Genomic DNA, 16,671 nt, shown 5'->3' on the forward strand with positions numbered 1-16,671 from the left:
AGCTTACATGAAGTGGACAACCCTACACAATTCCTTCATTTTGTGATTCAACAAATCCACTGATTTCTCATTTGCATAATATCCATGCTGAAAGCCTGGAAATTACAAGGTCACTAGACATGTAAGCTGCACAACAGCATGGGAACACAACTTTAAAGACACAGGGAAGGGTATTATTGAACCTACTGTGACACTACATTACACTTCTCTTTTCAATGATGTTTCCGTTATTCATATTTAAAATCTTAGGCAGCAAATGCCGCAATGAGCAAACACGTGGTTAAAAATATATATTGAATGTATACTATTTTGACCCCCCCCCGATGCTTTTGGACACCCACAGTGTATACATTGGCCATTATATGTGTATTGTTACCTTTTCATGTACATTGTGTCCATATTTCTGCAATTTTACATGCCCTTGATTCCATGTAGACTCCTGTATGTGGAAAATTTCCATATACACTACCAACATGGACGCAGAGTCTACATGGTTCTGCTGAAGGTTGTTGGATCGCTCCATCATGTTGTGTTGCTTTATCATCATAACTTTCAGCTACTTATGCTGAAATTTATATTCCATGAAAGTTTCTGTAATTGTGCTTGTGTGTACATGTTTGTGCTGCTACACAGAGTTTAGTGAATCTAAAACTTGCTGCACCCACATTTGCATAGCACCACAATGCTCACACAGGAAAATGACCATGCATGCTTTATTGAAATTCCCTATACTATCTAATAAGCTGGCTTGTAATCCTTACCGATTCTTCTCTACTCTCTACAGACCATATTTAATGGCAGCTAGTTATTCCAGTGCTGTAACATACTTTTTTTGTTTGGATTTCATGCACTAGGTGATGGTCACCATTGATGTGACACTCCAGCACAATGTACAAAATGGAAAACAAAGGAGAGCTGATGCTGATCTTACACTGGAGAGTGTATTTGCTAGAAAATTTGAACAATTATGCCAGGTACTTGCTAATCATATAAAGAAGAATATGCAGGGCAAGAAACTGTGTGTGTGTGTGTGTGTGTGTGTGTGTGTGTGTGTGTGTGTGTGTGTGTGTGTGTGTGTGTGTGTGTGTGTGTGTGTGTGTGTGTGTGTGTGTGTGTGCGCGTGTGTGTGTGTGTGTGTGCATGCGAGCGCGCGGGCGCGCGCAAGAGTGTGTTTAGGGTGGGGGATGCATATCAGGATCCCTGTAGCATATTTTACAGTTATGTTAACTGTGTAATATGTATAATCTATGTTGAAGGAATTAGGATATTTGTCAGCTTTTATGATAGATTGCTAGTTGAGCGGACATATGTTTGGAAGTAGTTTAGGTTGGGGAATTTTGTTACTTAAAGGATGTATTTAAAGGAAGCCATTAACCAGTCATTATTAATATTTCTTCAATTTATTTTATAATTCAGCAGTGAGTCTATTATCTTGCGTTACGCTTAATGCTTTTGTCTAATTCTGAAGTCTGGCTACCTACTCCTTCCAATTTAATAGATTATGTGTCACAGTCTGTTTGAAATACTGTCAAGCAAGGGGTTTATTTTCAAATTGTCATCTTGGTTAAGCTTTAAACTCTTCTCATTTCTCTTATTATAATCCTCTGCAATATTTCTTAAATAACAGCTCTTTGTGACATTCTTTTATGGTGTACTTTGTACTAAGCAATTTAGTACTGAAATGTTGTCTTGCCTACAGTTGTCTGTACCAGTTCATCTTCTTTTGTGCAGGAACATGCACTTGGTGAGAATATAAGATAGTAAGCACAATTCACATGTCTCTTTACACTTCTGTCTAATACAATGATTTATCTCATGACCAGTTAGCCAGCAGTTTTTTTAAGATGAGGTGGTAAGTGGGAGTTAAAAATTGGAGAGAATCCATGGAAACCATATTTATCTGAACAGTGGTATGGGGGTGGCGATCTTTGTCATAATCACTCTTAGGCCATATAATTTGACACAGCATTAAAGTATAATTAGAAAATGTAGTAGAATTCTAAAGAACAAAACTGAAAGACCAAAGTGCAGTTATATAATATGTAATATAATGTGTGTCTAACTTAACAGGCACTCAATGTAGAATGACTGATTTCCCTAAACTACACAGCACTGTAAACATTCAAAGTCGCATGTAAAAGGATCACACCAACCTCATTGATCATTGCTACTGGAGGGGGGCTACTCCCCAGCAACTTGCAGGTTCTGTCCATATATCCTGTTTTCAGAGTTTTTATCATAATATGATAGTAAAATACTAGGTTATACGACTCAAGGGGACTTTTTATGCCTAGGCAGCAACAGCCTGCTCACCAATCCACAGAACATTAAAGACAGATGGAAGAAGTGCTTCCAGCAGTTGCTGAATGAAGCTGTACTGGCCCAGACACAGCCTCTGATGAGAGGAGGAGCCCACCATGGAAGAGTAAGAACAGCCCTGGTTGTGGAAGTTTTATTAAAATATTTATACCTTGCTATTCTACATTGTTTGGAGATCATTTGTGGGTCCACTGTCCTGTGAGTCATGGTGTTTTTGCAACAGCACTAAAGAAAGTGAAGTAATAAAAAGATCAGGTTCAGATGAGGTCACAGCAGATATGGTACAATGCTTGTTGAGATGGATCCTGAGGGTACTCATAGTAGTGTGGAGCGAAAGACATATCCTAGATGAATGAATAATAAGCATACTCGTGCCTGTGTTCAAGACCAAAGGAGACATACACAACTGTGGGCAGTACAGAGATATCAAACTCTTGTCATGCTGCATGAAAATTCTGGAGTGTGACTAATAAATGAATACAGAGACTAGAAAAAAGCAAGATGGGAGATGAGCAGTTCAGATTCAGATCAGAATGCAGCACAACAGGTGTTTGCAGTGAGACAAATAGTTGAGAAGAAGGTAGAGACGAGAAAAAGAGTCCATTTCTAGACATGGAGAAAGCATATGACAAGGTCCCACGAAAGCTGAGCTGGGAAGTCCTGTGGTGGTTTGAAGTCCCAGAAACATTGGTAGAATTAGTGCAAGCTATGTACAAGGACCCAATGACTCAATTATGAGCAGTGTTCAATCTTACAGAGGGGGTCCCAGTGGGAGTGAATTTGTATCAGGGTTCAGCTCTGAGCCCACTACTGTTCATACTGATGATGGATTATATTAGTAAACAGGTCAGAGGGGACAGATACAAAGTTGCAGTATGCAGATGATGTGGCGTTGTAGGCAAACTCTGAGCAAGAACTTTACCAAAGGTTAGGGGAACAGAATGCAAACCTGAGAGCACATGAGAGGAAATTGAGTACACATAAGACAGGGGTAATGGCAGCAAACTGGAGGAAATGAGAAGAACTGAGAACTGAGATAGAAAGGAAAACAGTGGAACAGGTTAACACCTTCATGTATCTGGGAGGGGAGGTTGAGGAGAAGAGAAGTCTGAATGAGGTCAAGACTAGAATCAGAGGGGCTGCAGCCTACTAGCACAGATTGTCAGGAGATGTGTATGACAAAAGAATGCCAATGAAGCTGAAACATAAGGTGTACCAGTGCTACTATATGGTACAGAAACATGGGTAGTAAAGGCAGAGCAATTGAGGAAGCTAGAAGTGATGGAGATGAAGTGCCTGAGATGAGTGGTAGGATGCACACTGTGGGGCAGATAAAGAAATGAACATACAAGAAGCCAAAGTACCTCCAGTTGCAGAAAAGGTCAAAAAGAACAGATTACCGTGGCTCAGACAAGCAGAAAAGCAGAAGACAATCTGGTGAAGAAGATTTGGGACAGATAGGAAGAAGGCAAGAGAAAATTAAGATGTCCAACAAAGAGTTGGATCGATTGTGTAAGAGAACACCTGCAACAGTCAGAAATGTGTATCGAAGAAGGCAGGAGAGTAGCACTGAATAGAGAGAGAGGGCAACACTTGACATGACGCCCTGACCCCATATAGAAAAATGAGGTTGATGATGTTGATGATGATGATTTGTACATGGTCGCCAAACATTTACAAACTTCTTCTCTGTGATAGAGACATGGGTGCCAGACAGGAAGCATATTTATGGTTCCTCAGTCACTGATCCAAATTTTGCTTGAATAAGTGCAGGGATGAACTTTGCTTCAGATGGATGGGAAGCCTGTTACAGAGGAGGGAAGCATCTAAGACACATACTTGTCCCTTCAGCATGTCCTATTTATGTTCCAGGCAAGGATTAGGCCACAGGACTAGGTTTTGCTGACATGATTTGTTTTACAGATGAACAACAGATCAATTGGGCATGGATTGGAGGATGCTTTTTAGGTTAAACATAGGTCAGCCTGAGGGAGACCGGACAAAAGAACAAGGGAGTGAGGCAGTAATCATAGGACTTGTTTTCTATACCAAGCATTCTTTTTGTGAGGAATCTCTGAGGAGACTCCATTTGCTGCATATCCCTGGCCAGGTTCTTACTGAAGTGGTCACTGTACTTAATGAATGGTCTTATAAAAGCAGAGTACAATGAAATGGTGACATGTTGAATTGAGATGCCATACCCCATGCTTATAATTTGTGTAACATGCAATGATTTCCTCACAACAGCACCCACATGACGGTCAAATGACAACTCACAGATTACATGCATTTCTGAATCCTGAATCCATGACTACAGATTCTACTCCTAGGTGCATATTTTGAATGTAATACTTTGCTGGGGTAGGTATTTTTCCAAAAGATACTATGATGCACTTTTTGCCACTGAGTTTTAGATCATGATTCAGGCACCAGTTATTAGCCTGCATCAGGCCTTCTTGGAGGATAATTGTTTTGGGGGGAAGTCAATGACTGCACCCAAATTGCAATAATCTGAAAAACTGCTCAGGCAGAGGTCCTAGACATTAGCTCTGACCATAGAGAAGTAGATGTCAAACAGGAGCGGCCCTAGCACTGAGCCCTGAGTCACTCTGGAGGCAAACTCCAGCTATCTAATGGGTGATATAGGAGTTTCTACTTAGTTTAAGGAGATTTTCTTCAATGCTCAAGTGATGTATTGTGGAAAATGCTTTGGCCAGTTTGAGGTAAGCAGTATGCACCATTTTGCCCTTGTCCATTACTTTGGTAACCTTCTTAAAGAATTCCAGCAGGCTGAGTAGGAAGGACCTGTCCTTAACAAACCCATACCGATTTGGGTCCAATGTTTGTAGGATGCCTATATCATTTAAGATATCCATGATTATTCCCTTTATTGTTCTGGATATCAGGCTAGTCAACCTTATGGGTCATTAATTCCCCAGTTTGGTGGATGGCACACCCTTGTGTATTGAGATAACCATTGCAGACCTCCATTTGTTTGGCATGAAGCCTGTTTAGAGGCTGTGGTCTAGTGAGCTCGATAATTCATGTTTCATTCTATTAAGGAGGCTGTGGCATCCTTTGATATTATCAAGACCCATCAAAACAGTGTTCTTGGCCTTGAGGAGTGCATTGAGTACCTGCTGTCTAGTAATAGTTAGGGAGTTATGTATTTGGGTATTTCCTGTGTGGCACCTGGTGAGGAGAGGGGAGAAATATGGTGCTACATTTGTCAGTCAGGATGTTTGCTATATCTTCTGGCCCCCATATATATGGCACCATTTACAATTAATTTGGTACATTGCTGCGAAGTTATGAACAGAGGTGAAAAATGCTTTCCAATTGTCCATGGCTTGAGAGGTTAATTTTTCCTCAAATTTGGTTTTTGTAGACTTGATTATCACCCTGAGTTGCTTGTTTAGGTTGATGAGGGATGTTTTGTCTTGCTGGGCGTTGCACCTCCTAAGTTTTGCCATGAATTTCTTCCTTTTGCTTTGCAATTTACTGATGCTGGGAATTCACCAGTGTGGCTTGTTCTTTAAGTTGATCTGGTGCTTAATCTGTGTATGCACAGCTGTCTGTATGCAGCTTTTAATATGACTATACAGGGTTTCTATGAGCAATTCCAGATAGGCTGCAGTGTTCTCAGGGTTTATGGGGCTGGAAATTTTGCCAGGGTATCACTCAGTTATAGGAACTTTGCTATATATTTCCCATACATTCCAGGGTTCAAAACCAAAGAAAAGATAAATCCACAGACCACCAGGCTAAATCGAACCGTTTATAAAAACAATGTTGAATGTTAGCGCTTTTTGGTAAAAACCCTTCTTCAGGCATACAAGATTCACATAAAGTAATAATATTTAAAAGACAAATAATCCAATCACATGATAAAATCAATAAAACAATTAATGCAGATTAATATTGGGTCTATGCCTACTAAGTATTGGCTTTAAAGGCACCACACCATTAAGACCTGGATATCTATTTGCTCCCAATTCAATAATCCATCTAGTTTCATTGTATTCAGTGCTATTCACAATGTCTCCCTTCCTAATATCAGCATGAATATGCTGTAGTACTTGAAAGACAAAACTATGTCCCTTATGACTTTCTATATGCACAGTCAGTGCATTATGCTTATCTCGTAGTCTTATTGCTGATAAACATCTTAGAATTCTATCCTTTAATCTGCAGTTTGTCTTGCCTACATAAAATGAGGTACAGCAAGTGCAGGTTGCTAGATAAATTATATTCTGGGAAAGGCACGTAGCCAAAACTCTAGGTACATATTCCTTATAGATGACAGGATGTACAAAACAAAAATCCTTATTTATAAATTTACAAGCCTTACAATGCTGACATGGAAAGGTGCCCGTCCTATCATTATCTTTATTAGTACTAACCTTACGATCACAAAGGATCTGCTTAAGGTTTTTGTTTTTCTTAAAAACAAAATTGGGTTGCTCACCTACTAAATATTGCAATGTGTCATCAGTTCTCAATATCTTCCAGTTGTCTCTAATGACATCTTGCACCCATTTAATGTCACTACTATAAGTAATGTGTAAGGGAACCTGACTGTTGTTACCAAAAGATAGTCTATTCCTCTGTCGCTGGTGTGAAGGTACCTTATTATATTTATTCAACAACCCCTTTTGTGACAACCAAGGTGCTGCCACAGTTTCTCTTAATCTGGCTGTGTCCACCATTATTTCATTGATGATATCGCCCCTATAGCCCCTATCCATAAGTCTATCAGCAAGGTCATCTAGCTCATATGTAAAAATCTCATTGTCCATGCAAAGTCTAGATAGATGCTGTGTTTGCCATTTCACTATGTTGTCAGATACAAAGCTTGGGTGCACACTATCTTTGGACAGGAACCCATTTTTCCAACATGCTTTCCTGTAAACCCTGGAGTATATAACCCCATCAAAAGATCGTTATAGTTTAACATCAAGATAATCTATCTCCCTAAAGGAGTAATTCATGGTAAATGACAAAAAATTAGTAGATTTATCCAAATAGTCTACAAAAAATTTTAAATTTTCTATAGTACCTGTCCACAAGAAAAACATGTCATCAACAAAACTTGTAAAAAAAGCCAAATGTTGTTTCCATGCATGATTTACTGTAAAAATAGTATCCTTTTCCCATTGAGCTACAACCAAATTGGCATAAGAGTTAGCACAGGGAGTGCCCATGGCAACTCCCCATCTCTGCCAATAATAATGCCCATTAAAAAGAAAAACATTATGATGTAAGACAACTTCTAGCAATTTCAGAACTTGTTGTACATTTTGTGGTGTCATAGAATCATAATTATTTAATATTTTCTTTATAGCTTGAAGACCATAGTCATTAGGTATCATAGTGAATAAATCACGAACATCAAGAGTTACTAGTAAAAAGGGGTTACAGGATGATTGAGCATTCAAAAACTCATAAAATGTAGTCAAAAATGCACTGTATCCTTCAATATTCTAGATTAATTAGTTGCCACAGGTTTAAGTTGGTATTCTACCCATATAGAACAATTTTCAGTTACCCACCCTCTTCCAGAAACAATTGGCCTAAGTGGTGGGTCCTTTGAATTTCTGTGTATTTTGGGTAGGGCTTTAAAGATAGGAATAACAGGGTACTCAATAAACACAAAATTCCGTAATGATACCCAGTAACTTAAAATCAACTGAAGTATTCTTGACAAATGTAATAATACCATCAACCTCCTGCATAACGATGTTAGCATAGGTAGTAACACTTTGTAGCATAAGTTCAATCTTGTGGTTATACAAAGTATATGAATATATATGAATATGAAACCTATATTCAAGGCGATGTCAATATCGACTGGAATAAAATTAACACGCCATCCCCCTCACTTTCCATTAACCTTCTATACTTCACCCAAGTAATCTCTTCAACTACTCGCCCTAACAAAAATCACCCCCCAGGGTCCATCTTAGATTGGATTCTAGTCTCCCATCCAAACAAAATCACTCTCTGTGGCACTATCCCTGACACCTTCAGTGACCATCTCCCTGCCTTCATCCATCGATCAAGTAGCTCCATCCAACACCAACATCTCTACATTCAAACTCATAACCTCAGCAACTTCAACCCCTTAATTTTCTCTAACATCTTTAAACAAATTAACTGGCAACCTCTAAATACCCTCCCACTTGACAATGCTGTTGAGGATTTTAACTCTATCTTCCTAGATAGTCTTAACTCCCTAGCCCCCCTAAGAAATAAGCGTATCAAAACTAATTCCGCACCATGGCTGACCAAAGAAACTAAACAAATTATGCATCACAGAGACAAATCCTGGAAGCTCTACCAGAAAAATAAACTGTCCTCTACCTTACTCCTATATACCCAACTCCGCAACCAAGTAAAAAAACTTATTACCAAAGACAAAAAAACTACTATAATAAACTTCAGTCCAATAACAATAAAAACCCAAAACAATTCTGGATATCAGTCAATTCCCTTCTTCATCCCGGATCTCAAAACAACCCTTGCCCTGACCCTAATCTATCCGACAATGAACTGAGCTCCCACTTCAATACCTTCTTTACTGAAGCCATAGCTAAGCTAACCAAAACATTCCCTAACAAAAACCCACCTAACTCCCTTTTCACTTCAACCAACAACCCAAACAACAATCCTCTCAATTTCCATCTCAAACCTGTTTCCACCATTTTTATAAAAAAGCTTCTCTCCAAGCTAAAGCCATGCTCTAATGCCCCTGATAACATTCCCTCTTCCTTCCTCAAACATGCAGCTGAAGGTATCACTCTCCCAATTAGTATTCTGATTAAGAGATCCTTAAATGAGTCATATGTACCAAAACTTTGGCATTCAGCCTACATTCTACCTCTTCACAAAGGAGGCAAAAACACCACTATTTCTAACTTCCCTACTCCCTACTCTCTCCAATATCTAAAATTCTAGAAAAATGTGTCCACCACCAACTTTTACCATATCTAGTTCAAAATCACCTCCTAACACCCACCAAGCACGGCTTCTGCCCTGGCCACAGTACCATAACTGCCCTACTATCCTTCCTAGAAACTGTCAATCAAGCACGAGACTCTGGACTCATTGTATCCACAGTTCTGCTAGATCTTTCAAAAGCCTTTGAGACCATCTCGCACACACACCTTCTTCATCATCTGGCTAATCTCAATCTCTCCCCAAATACTCTATCCTGGTTCTCCAGTTACCTACCTGATAGATCTCAAGCAGTCAAATGGAAGAACTCCTTCTCTTCCTTTTTGCCTACACCTACTGGCGTTCCTCAGGGATCCATCCTTTGACCCATGCTTTTCAACATCTTTATAAATAACCTTCACACCTTCATCCCTGACACCACAGTCATCCAATATGCTGATGACTCTACCTTCATCTGCTCTGCCCCAAACTTTCCTGAACTACTGACCAAAACCCAATTAGCCTTTACCACTACAGAGAACTGGGTGCAACAAAACCACCTTTCTCTCAACTCCAATAAATCCAAAATACTATTTTTTCTCCTCTCCAAGGTTTCCTCTTTGGACAAAAATACTTTCAATGTTCTAAGCCAAACTAACTCTGCCATTGAAGTGGTCTCCTCTGCAAAACTCCTTGGCATCACCATTGACGAACACCTCAAATTTGATCTTCACATACAACAAAACATTAGGAAAACCCACCAAAAGCTAGGTATGCTATATAGGAACAACTATTTTCTTTCAAACTCCACTAGGCATACCCTGGCAACCACCTACCTCCTACCTTCCCTTCTATATGGAGCCCCTTTTCTAAACAATTTGTCTGTTACCAACACCTCTAAGCTCAAAGCTTGCTATAATAAGATCTCTAAATTTGCCACCAAATCGAAAACATCAACTCACCACTGCCTCAGCCTTCACTCTCTGAACTGGTTAGAACTCCCTAACCACGTAGACTATCTACAACTAACCACCGCTCACAAACTAATATTCTCCCCTGATAAATGCCCAGCCTTAAAGGACATCCTTCCTCCATACATCCTTAACAGATCACTGAGATCCGAACACCAAAACCTAATCTCCATTCTTAAACCCAAATGACCCACTGGCCAGCTTTTACTCTCCTTTTCTCTAGGTTAAAAATGGAACTCTCTGCCTACTTCACTTAGGTCTATACCCAACACCAAATCCTTCAAAACTCAACTTTTTCTTCACCTGTCTTCCAAATGGAAATGCTCCTGCTTTCACCCCACTTAAATTCTAGGGACTCCCAACTAAGCTCCCCTTACCCCCACTCCACTATACTCTCATACTTGTTCTTATTTCTTAAAAGATCCAGAACTAGCAGACTTTAATTGACTCCGAGCATATAAATATTGTTTAAAAAAAAAAAAAAAATCTGTTGTCAAGTTGTTAAACTGTCTCATAATGTACTTTACACTCTGCATCTCTCAAATGTATGTACCCTACTCTTATTTCACTTTGTAACCTTTATTTGTTTTTTGCAACCTATATTGTATGGTATTTCACTTTGCAGCCTTTATTTGCATTTTTGTAACCTATATTGTATTATACTGTTCATGGAGCTTTTCTCCCCGGGCCTCCACTGAAAATGGGCACTTCTTGGCCCAGTGGACTTCCCCGGTAACCAAACTGAAAATAAATAAATAAATAAAATAAGTAGTGTCCATCAAAACAATAGCCCCCCCCCCCCTTATCTGCTGGTCATATGGTTAAATCAGGATTATTACATAGAGCTATCAAAGCTTCCCTCTCATAATGAGAGATATTATGAAAACATTTGTTGGAATTATATTCCTTCTGTGCATGTAACTGTTCCTCACAAGTTCTTAAGAGCACCTCAATAGTGGGATTAATATTCAGAATAAATAAACTTGGTTTTCTAACACCAACAGTTCGATTGTCATTATCAGTCTCACCAAACATTTTCCTTAGCTGTAAATGTCTGCCAAATTGCTCAAGTTCGATGACCAAATCTGTGAACACGTTTGTTCGCTGGCACAAAATTTAAACCCTTATTAAGCACTCGAATTTGTAGATCAGACAACTCATAACCAGATAAATTAAAAACCAGTTCAGTACCTGTAGTCAAACCAAAGTTTTTCTCCATTTCTGTTCCCGACTGCTCAAGCACTTTAACGACGTTTCCCCTTGAAGCTCCTGCCTTCTTTCTTTCTTCTTTTTCATGGGGACAGGTAAAAGATGCAAAAATTGTTGCAAATACAGCGTTTTAGGCCTAGCCCCTGAATGGACACCTATATCAATGTCCTGCGTGCCCACAACAGATACTGAATGGTTATTACCTGACAAATTCATAGAGTTACCAGCGACCTCTACAGGGGGAGGAGCAGCTTCAGGTGACACACCATGGATATCATCAGACCTCTCCTGTGATGTAGGTATAGCCGATGTTGGAAGATTCATCGCAGCAATTGGCCGCTGTTCTACACCGCTCAATGGTGGATTTCCCGTGGACATGCAGGACACTGATATAGGTCTCCATTCAGGGTCTAGGCCTAAAATGCTGTATTCGCAGCTATTTTTACATCCTTTACCTGTCCCCATGAAAAAGAAGAAAGAAAGAAAGAAGGCAGGAGCCTCAAGGGGAAATGCCGTTAAAGTGCTCAAAAATGGAAACGGAGAAAAACTTTGGTTTGAATACAGGTACTGAACTGTTTTTTAATTTATCTGGTTGTCGAACTGTTGGTGTTAGAAAACCAAGTTTATTTATTCTGAATATTAATCCCACTATTGAGGTGTTCTTAAGAACTTGTGAGGAAGAGTTACATGCACAGAAGGAATATAATTCCAACAAATGTTTTCATAATATCTCTCATGATGAGAGGGAAGCTTTGATAGCTTTATGTAATAATCCTGATTTAACCATGTGATCAGCAGATAAGGGGAGGCTATGGTTTTGATGGACACTACTTGGTATAACCACAAGATTGAACTTATGCTACAAAGTGTTACTACCAGCATATTGTATGTTTTTTTTATTTTTTTATATTTTTTCCCCTAACAGATTTGTTTGTTTTTCAATTGAATTGTACAAGTTATAGGTCACATTAAAGGTGGGAAAATTTTTGAAATGATTTATTGTAGTCTCATTTTTTTATATCACAAAAACCTGGTATTATATATATATATATATATATATATATATATATATATATATATATATATATATATATATATATACATATATATATATATATATATATATATATATATATATATACACATATATGTGTGTGTGTATGTACAAGGCACTGAGCAGCATTGCACAAATATGCCAGATTTATAGAGGCAGTGAAGCTAACTAAACAAAACAAAAAGCCCTCTTAACAATCAAATAGTTCATTTAAAGCCTTCCTGTTTAATTCCTAGCTCAAAGAGACCAGGCCTTCTCCTACTGCCGCTAAAATATCAGTCCCAGGCCTTCCTAATATAAAACAACCTTACAGTAACCCACAGTCAATCCAAACAGGACAATCAAACAAACTGCCTAGAAACACACACTTTTAAAATGATTACAAGGCAGAGAAACCAGCAGCAAGGTCAGTGAAAAGAAATGACACTTCACAATGATAAAGGGCAGAAACATACAATAACTAATTGAAAAACGCAGTGGAAGCAGCACTTTTAAATATCTTATAAACGTGCAAAAAATAAATTTAAAGTACATATCTGTGTTAAGAGGACACTGGATATGGATCAAGTGATTGTGAGCTATTTGGAAATGAGCCAGAAGCTATGCAAATGTGCCTAATTTATAGAAGCAAAGAAAACTGACTAAACAAAACAAATAGCCCTCTGACCAATCAGGCAGTCTGATGTAAAGCTTTCCTGAGGGATTTGTAGTTCAGACAGACCTCTACTGTCACTAGAAAAGCAGTCCAAGTCCAATTACAAACTAAAAAAAATCATCTGACCTCAGAAATAACACTAAACATCAATAACATAAGAATTTGTTTAAAGATACATGATCATTCCAATGTTGCCAAAACATTACATGAAAAATTCTAGTGTTGCCCACCTTTTCACTAGAAAAGAAATTGCACTGTCATATCCTACCTAATTTGCCACTTCACGTCTGTACAGAAGAAGCATTAGACTTGTAGCTTGCATACATTTGCATGCAATCCACAGTTAATAAAATAGTGATGAGTTAAATAAAGTGGGAATATTTCAACAGCATATAATGGCAATAATAAAACACAAACAATAGAATTATAACATTTGGATGCAAATATCTTCACTGAAGCTGGCTATCTTAACTAAGTAAAACCTCTCAGAAGCAAGAACCTGACTCCCTACAGCTTTTCTATTGTAATATGTAATCATAGTTGGTAGGGTGGCCTAATGGTTAAGGTGCTTGCCTTACAAACACAAGGTGCAGGGTTTGAGTCTCACAAGGGATAATTGGCTAGGCTTCAAATGGCTTGTAAGAGCAGTTAGCTTAGTACTAATCAATGTACCTGATAGTTTAGATGGGTTTCTTTCCTGCATGACCCCTAACCCACACATCTGGGATTAACTGCATAAAGCAATATCTACTTCCTCCACTGAAGCTGGCTATCTTAACTAAGGGTCTATATTACAGCAACGAATGATTCAATGTTCGAGTCTCTAAAGGTCGACCTTTAGAGATTGAACATTTAAATGTTCAAAGATGTAAAAAAAAAAATTAAACAAAAAAAAAAAAAGAAAAGGATGCACCCCTCACACCCCCCGCTACTTAAATATATCAACTCCGAGATTGCACATCAGTGCACTATAGTGGGGAAATGGGACATTTCCCCTTACCTACACTGTAGCGCAATCTTGGAGTTGGTATATTTAAGTAGGGGGGTGGGGGCAGCTCCCCCACTTGGGGGGTGCAGGAGGGCTTGCCCTCCCCTGCTTATACCCTTTGGTTTTTGGTTTTGTTATTTTTTATTTTTATTTTTAAAAATGTTCAAATGATAACATGTTCAATCTCTAAAGGTCGACCTTTACAGATTTGAACATTTAATCGTTTGTTGATCTAATATAGACCCTTAACTAAGTAAAACAACTGGGAAGCAAGAACCTGACTCCCTCAAGCTTTTCTATTGTAATAGGTGAATTACAATTTAGTTTTTGTAAAGTGTTGAGGCTTAAAGGTGCATGCACAACAACAGTGAAGGGATCCAGCCATTTGTCACTAGACCGGGCCATAATACCTTTAATCAGCCTTACACTCACACAGTGTTCCAGTCCCAAGCATTTACTGTTTAATTTGGTAAAGGTTTGCTTTTACTTTCATTGCAGTTTCTATACTAATCACAACTCTCGCCATAACTGCCAAACAACCCTGTTTGTGTGCTAGCAGTGATAATTATTGAAAGTATTCCACAGCTACTCAGATCAATCTTTTGTTAGATAGTGATATTTTTAAGCTTATTCCTCACCTTGCACTGATAGGTTTTCAGCACTTCTCCCTGTGGGGGCTGGATCCGCTCCATTCACTAAACTCACTCCGCTCCTGTCCCTACCCCCATCCCCACTCTCCCCCCACAACATCATCCTTACACCTAACCTTACCCCTCCCACACCTCTCTTCCACCTGTCCTATAACTGCTTTAATTACTTCCTACAGTCATACCTTACCTCTTAACTAAACTGCCTCCACACCCATGCTAAATAGGGCCATATAGTGTTATCACACTACATTCAACCACCATTATGTCCCACACTACTTTTTGTATGCTCTCACTTCTCTCACTTATGTTCTCTGTCCTAGCAATAATCACAATCTTCCAGATACCCAACATACCTCCTACATCCATCTGTACAACCACCACACATAATCCACATTTACCAATCTACTCAAACATCTACCCTAGCTTATTCACAGTCAATACCTCTGTATTATCCAAAGTAAAAATTCTACCTCTCCAAAGGCACCCCCATTAAAACAACACCACCAGCAGCTATACCATTTTCAAGAAAAAACTAAGTATACCTCACATAATTTGGCAAAGCATTATATCCCAGTGTGGTGATGTACATCCCAACCCAGGTCCAACCCTCCCCAGCCCTAGCAAACTTAGAAAATCTCTCTTGCTGTCAACCATAAATCTCCAAAGCCTTAGAAACAAAATACCTGAACTCAAGGCATGGATTTCACAAAACCTTGATATTATAGCAGCTACCGAAACCTGGTTGAAATCATATGTAAAAGACACTGAGTTTCTTCCCCCGGGCTACTCATGCTTAAGAGCCAATCAGCCAAACAAGAGAGGAGAAGGACTAACAATACTCTTCCCGAGCAAATATACATTAATTTCCTACTCAAAACCAACACCCAACTTCTCCCCAGCTGAAGTGCTAATCTCTGTATTAAAACTTAACAACCATAAAAACATTTGCATACTTGCTCTGTATATTCCTCCAGGAAACAACATACCAATATTAGAAAGCATACTTGCCTGGACTTCACAAAACACAGATAATGAAACCATCATTTTGGGTAATGTAAACATTGATTGGCTAGACATTGCCTACAACAATCCCTCAAAAAACATAAACCTTTACAACTTCTCCCAACTAATTGAAGACATCACCAGACCCCACAAAAATAGTATTTGGGGCTCTGCAATAGACTGGATATTAGTGTCCCACCCTAACAATATCATCACTGCAGACATACTACCTAATACCGTTAGTGACCACCACCCAGCATATATCCTATGCAAAACCACCCCAATCCCAGGGCAACATGAATACAAATCAACCAGAAATTTGACTAAGTTCCAACCATCCATATTTAATGAAACCTTAGCTAAAGTAAATTGGGAAACCCTCAAATCCCTGCCACTTAACAAGGCTGTTGAGTTCTTTAACTCACAATTCCTAGACATCCTAAATAGGCAAGCACCCACCCGCCAAAAGCAAATAAAACATAACCAATCAAGCCAGCTCTCAAAATCCATGAAAGCAGTCATGTCCACAAGGGATAAAATCTGGAAATCATGGCAGAAAAACAAAGACCCTATAACTCTAATACAATACAAACAACACCGTAACCAGGCAAAACGTCTAATAATCAATGATGAAAAACCCACTCCCTCCACCTACAAAGCCAACATAAAAATAATCCCAAAAAATTCTGGTCCTCCATCAACCATCTATTAGATGCAGGTTCTCAAAGCAACCCATCCCCTGACCCACACAAAACCTCTACCGAACTTGCCACCCTCTTCATTTCCTACTTCATTGACACCATAGCTAACCTAACCACCACCTTTCCTATGGTTAACACCACCACCACTAAGACAGCTAATGACCAAACCATGCCAGAAAACAATCC

This window comes from Protopterus annectens, chromosome 2.part0 (assembly GCF_019279795.1).
Source record: "Protopterus annectens isolate FY-2018-M chromosome 2.part0, PAN1.0, whole genome shotgun sequence".
Taxonomy (NCBI): domain Eukaryota; kingdom Metazoa; phylum Chordata; order Ceratodontiformes; family Protopteridae; genus Protopterus; species Protopterus annectens.